Source organism: Talpa occidentalis, unplaced genomic scaffold, assembly GCF_014898055.3.
Source record: "Talpa occidentalis isolate TD23 unplaced genomic scaffold, MPIMG_talOcc4v2.1 talOcc4.3, whole genome shotgun sequence".
NCBI lineage: Eukaryota > Metazoa > Chordata > Mammalia > Eulipotyphla > Talpidae > Talpa > Talpa occidentalis.
The window spans coordinates 30,139,098-30,145,097 of NW_023603184.1; the positions used below are offsets into that span (position 1 = coordinate 30,139,098).

At 42.7% G+C, this 6,000-nt stretch overlaps 1 long non-coding RNA gene across 2 annotated transcripts in view; it reads left to right on the forward strand.

Moving 5' to 3' along the window:
- Positions 1-2,073, forward strand: part of LOC119255492 (uncharacterized) — a 48,616-nt gene extending 46,543 nt beyond the window's left edge. For both annotated transcript variants that reach the window (XR_005127481.2, XR_008553479.1), the window contains one exon: positions 175-2,073. This is a non-coding gene — a long non-coding RNA (uncharacterized LOC119255492). The remainder of the gene's footprint in view (positions 1-174) is intronic.
- The last annotated feature ends 3,927 nt before the right edge of the window (positions 2,074-6,000 follow it).

Here is a 6,000-nt window from a genome sequence, read left to right on the forward strand (position 1 = left end):
TTACCATGAAGGAAAGAAACTTTTATTACCTCCATTTTACAAATGGGAAAATTGTGGCCTAAAAATCACATAGCTATTAAGGTCTCAATGTGTACTATCTAGACTATCTGATTCCAAAACTTTTATTCATTACCTTTTACCAGATCAGCTCTCTCTCTCTTTTTTTTTTTTTAGGAAGGGAACATTTTAATATTACAAGACAAAATATTATCATCTTGTACATCTCTAAAGAAATCATGTTTCTGTCACCAGACCAGCTCTTAAAATAAGACAAATGGAGCAGAATATGGATGATCACACTGAGATTTGTGGAACTAGCCTTAGAGTTCCACAGAGTCATCCAGGAACTCCTCACACAGGAGTGAAGGTACTTGGTAAGAGGCAAGCAGAATGGGCGTCCTGCCCACCTTCAATCAGACCAGTTCTGCTGTTATCACTTTTCCATATTGGGATGCAATGTAATATCGCAAAAGGAAAAAGATGGAGTATAGCACTAACATAACCTCCTGAGGGTCATTTTAGCCTTTTGAATGTCTAGACTGGAATCTAACCCTACAGCCCTGTGATTCTGGGACATTTGTCATAGTTGTCCTCAGTTGATTGAGCAGTTCTTCCAGTGTCTTGGTTATTCACTGAATGTGCCTCAGGAACTTTGGTAGAGGTGGTGCTCTCTAGAACAAAATGGTCACTTCAGGTAGTGAGTGATGCAGGGGTTATTGAGATAGAGAAGAGGCAAGTTTCCCTCAGACACTTATCTGCACTGTAGACAGAATGTATGCTGATGAAGAGGGGAAGTCAGATTCCTGTTGGAGATGGTGCTGATCAAGCCCTAGACAGCGGAAGTTGCTACAGAAAAGGAAGCTCTCACGCTGATGATGAATGGGGTAAGGAGAGGTACACAGATCTTTTGAGAATCATTACTTGTAGGGACTATATATATGATTAGGATATTAATATCCTCCATTCTGAGACTCTACTGCACTTGTCACTGATTGGCTCACAGTGAGTCAATATGATACTCTCAAAGCAAGCAGAGTCCCATTAAAGTATCACTTATTTAAATTAAAGGAGATAACAACTTCGAAAATCTAAAGTCAGCATCTCATAAGCTACAATGTCTGAGTGAGTCACCATTTAACAAAGACAACAAGTACAACGAAGTCCAGATCTTCTCTTCATTTTAAGAGCATGCTTAATCTCTGCTGCCCTGAGTTACTTAGTCATCCATCAGGAAAGAATATTCAAAGAATACCCAACATTTATTGATGGACCACTTTAATCCTTACAATAATGAACTTGTATAACTCAAAAATCTCAAAATGTCCTCTCAAATCCATCTTACCCCACTTCTGTAGTAACAAGGTTCCCAGTTCTTAGCTGTGCACAAGGCTGCCTAGAGCGTCCCAGCCTCCCTTGCTATCAGGTGTGACCATGCGACTACATTCTTACCAGTGATACAAGCAGAAGGGGTGTATGGCAGCTTCAGTTTTCCTCAGAAGACATGCCCTTTGTCTCTTCTTCATCCTCCTGTCCTCCATCCTGCTTCCTGGATGCAATGGATGCTCCTCTGGTCACCAGCTTGGACCATAACGGGGAGGCCCATGCCTGAGAATGAGGGGCAGTGAGATGAGCCTGGGCACCTGAGGATAGAGGAGAGCAGCTCTGGATTTTCTACCTCAGCACTTTGCTGTGAGTGAAAAATGAACTATGTCATTTTAAACCATTTATAGCATGTTTCTTGCTCACAGCCAATACTAATGCAAACTGATATACCCTATGTGTTAGCAACTATATTATTCCAGTGTTTCAAATGAGGAAATTGCAACTTTGTCAGATTAAATCACTTTCCCAAATCACCCACTCTGCAGGAGTCAGAATTCGAACCCTGATTTTTGCCAAAGTCCATGTGCTTTCTTCCTTCTAAGTATTCACTTTCAGGTGAACCCTAGGTGGGTGATAGTTTTTGCCTTATGTGGCTGGCAAGAGATTTTCAGCAAGGCCCTCTCACAGTGTCTAGTCATGAATGTACTGCTTCCACTTTGCTCCTCTGTCATCTTTCAAAAATAAAATTTATGAGCCACAAGGGTCATGGTGAGACTCAATTACATTTTACCCTGATAGTCTTGGGATGTTATAGCACCTGCCAGGGGTCTGACTTGCATGAAGATTCTTAGTCCTTCTAGGAGAAATGGTAAAAAAGGAGACCCTAGAGTGATAGGTGGTTGATACCTTGAGCAAAGAGGGAATGAATAAGTAGGCTCTGATCCTAGGAGGAAGACAGAGGTCTGGTGGTAGAAAATCAGAGAACTGACTTGAAGTGACAGTGGGGTGACGGTGAGCAGTGAGAGGGCATATCCATCTTATTAGAGACACAAATCAGATTGATGAGGGAGTCTGAAGTAGATGCTGTTACCAGGTGATCTCAGCACAAACTGTAAATAATGAAAAGGGCTATCTGTGGTGTGATTAAATAATACTAGCTCTGGTCATGGTGATCAAGGCTGGGAGATGGGGGAGGCAAATTGGCAGCACCGGCAGAAATAATGGAGCAAATGGACACTCTACTCTTGAATGCACACATCTCCATCAAGTGTCGAGTCAGAACTATTGGTGGATAATGGCTGGTGGCTGAATTATTTGCAGACCTTGTAAAGACATGGCTGGGGCACATCTGACAACATAGTCCTTAGAAACTGGGAGGGGACATTAAAAATTTATATTTTATAAATGACATTAAAGTTCAGATATTGTCAATTCCACATACATGAGATACAATTCTTAGAAACAGAAAGTAGAGCAGTGGTTACAGGTCTGGAGCGAGGGGGGGAATGGGAAGTTGTTTAGTGGGTACAGAGCTCTGGTTTGGGACGATGAAAAAGATAGTGGTGATGTTGCACTACAATCTGAATGTACCTGATGCCACTGAACTACTATATATTTTAAAATGGTTGCAACAGTAAATTTTGTTATTTTTATCTTACTACGCAAAAAATATGTTTAATTATGCAGCCATACATTTCCCCCCCCTCCCTCTACCTCCCATTGAGGAGAAGGAGCTCCAGGGAACCTAGCACTGTAGCTAGAAATCCTGTACTATTATCTCTGTTCTGCATTTAACTGCTTCTGATTCTAGACATTGTCCATTTGGGATCATTCCTTGTTCCTCAGACTTAATGAAGATTTAGCTTCTGAGGCTCAACTGCAGATATATATTCCTAAGGTATATTTGCTCTTCCCCTCTATCAAATATATCCCAGCTGCTCTGGGAAACTCTGTACCCTTGTTCCCCAAAGCTGTTTCCACCTCCAGGGTCACGCTTCTGCTTATGGCCCTGCCTGGCCTAATCTAACTCTCCTCAAGGGCAAATCAGATAACCTAATCATCTAGACCCACACCACTGTCTCCTTTTACTCACCCCCTATACTCCAGAACTAGAGCATTTATCATCTACACACCATCTTGTGACACCCCCAGGGGGGGCGGGGGTGATAAGAGCTGAGGTCATGGCTAACCAGGCCGCCCTGGGGATAAGAAAACAGAATATCAGACAGACCAACCCCAGCATCCACATAGACTAGCAGAGAGGCCCATGAGTGGGCAGCAACTCACATGGCCAGACTGAGGGTCAGGGAGCTCTGGCAACAGAACCCACAGACCATTTTATTTCTTGATTTTGCTTTCTTTCCCTCTAGAACACAGATGAGAGCTGACGCCTCCCTGATCAGTGAGAGCTTGATGATATTGCCTCAATTACCTGACTCCACAATGTAGAATAACATAGCTTTCCCTAGCTTTTTGGGAATTTTCAGAGGTTTATGCTCTTTTGAACCTCTCCGCCTCTGTGCTTCTGAATTCAATTGTGTTAGCTCTAATTTGCCCTTAGTCAGCTCAAAAGGAAAATTGAGTTCTTTCACGAGTTACTCGTATCCAAAACACCTGTTTTACAGATGGGGCAACTGGAGAGGTTAAGTAACATGTGATGAACATTTATAATTTGGGGGACTTTTTTATTAGACTTTGGTGGTGGTGGGGGATGCTGTTACGTTTTACAGTGCTCAGTCCTCTGTAATCTTGCATAACTGGACCACCCCATTCTTTATCTACCCTAAATTTACCCATCCCAGAAGGCCTCTGAATTTCATATTCTTCTTTCCTTTTACACAGAAAGGATTTCCACTCTCATATTCAAGCAGTTATCAGAATATTTCTTCTCAAGCAGTTAATTCTTCTCTAATAAGAACCCTACTACTAATCTTTAACATAATACAATTTTCTCTATAGTTACACTTGCCTAGTTTTATATTTTCTAAAATCAGCCAAACCAAATATTTTCAAAATAAAAACTCTCAGACTCACTCAGAGTAAAATTAAAAATTTAAACACCCAAAGTCAGACCTCACATGAAAGCACTTCCTGTATTTAACCCACATGGATACCCTCTTTCTCCAACCTCCATGGATCATGCAGCAATTCCTTAACTTGCCCATGCATATACTTGTCACCTGGGGATCTTTGGGACACAATTCTTACCCAAGCTACAGGGGTTCTAATTTAGTAGATGAAGGTGGGGCCTAGGACTCTGCATCCTAAAATTCCTTAATTATTATTTAGGAACACTAATTGCATTGGCTTCATTTCAAAGGCTCAGTAGCCACATGTGGCTAGTATCTGCCATGCCAGATAGCGAATTTACAGAACATTTCTATCACTCCTGAAGTTCCAGCGAATGGCACTCATCTAGGCCATGTGCTGCCTATGACACTTACTGTATTGTTTATTAGCAAATGTCACTTTGCCCACCATCATTCTTCTACCTTCCAGACTCTTACCATGCCATCTGCACTATCATACCCTAGCAAGAAAACTCTCCTATAGCCTAAGCACCTTCTCTGTTCTCTCTGTATCTTGGCCTCAACTTACTTCAGGGCCAGGATAGTGTAGGGTCAGGACAGGACACATTGCAGGTTTTCTGATCCAGCAGACTGGGTAAAGGAGGAGAGAGTCCCGGAGACCTCAGCGGGTTTTCAGGCTTTTATTGGGGTTCACCAGGCATATGGCAGGCAAGGGTGCTGGGGGGCCAGGAGGTTGGTAGTCTTCCCAGCCCCCAGCAAATCCTCATTCTATCTGGGCTCTCTGGTGTTTTCTCTGCTTCTCTGCCCTTCTGTTTGTTCTGCTGCTTCTTGGCTTCTGCTGGCATCCCCGTGACACCGACCTTAAAAAGCATAGTCTCAGCCCAGGTGAATCCCATCTGCCTATGCCCACACCCTATTCCAGGTGCCCGCCATCAGGCATGCATTCAGGGCCGCAAGGAGCCATCATCTATCCTGATGGCGGGAGGGCAGAAAAGCCTGACATTTTCTGCAGATAGGATGTTGAGGTTCTCTTTGCCCCTAGTACGTGTTTCTACACTCTTGTGAAAGACTCAGCCATTTAGAGCCTAGTGCTATTGCTATTATTTTTCTCACCATTTTTACAGTCTTACTATCAGCCTTCCACTCCTTCATTGAAGACTTTTACACCTGGCTCACAATATCCTTGTTTACCTCAAACCTTGCTGTTGTGACCTGCTCACCTCCAGCTAAGAATAAGAACTAACTCTTGTTATGTGCCAGTCACTGGTCTAAGAAATCAGCATGTTATATATTCACTCATGTGATTCTATGACAGCCCTAAAAGATAGGTCACTTATCGTTATCTCCATTTTACAGATGAGGAAGCAGTTAAATAATCTGCTGGTGGTTGTGCCTCCGTCAAGTAGTGAAGGATGCATCTACACTAGGCACTCATCCATTCTAAATTTTCTCCTAGTGATGTTCTTTCATTCAGCCTCAGTTATCTACTTCTACAGCTATCTCATGAACTCTGCCATCACCTCTACGTGTGTCATCTTCTAATCACTATGTCAGGCATCCCACCCTCTGACCACTTCTCTCTCCCTCCATGGGTCAATGAAAACACCTGTAAAAGTAAAGGAAATAATAGCAACATTTATATAGTCCA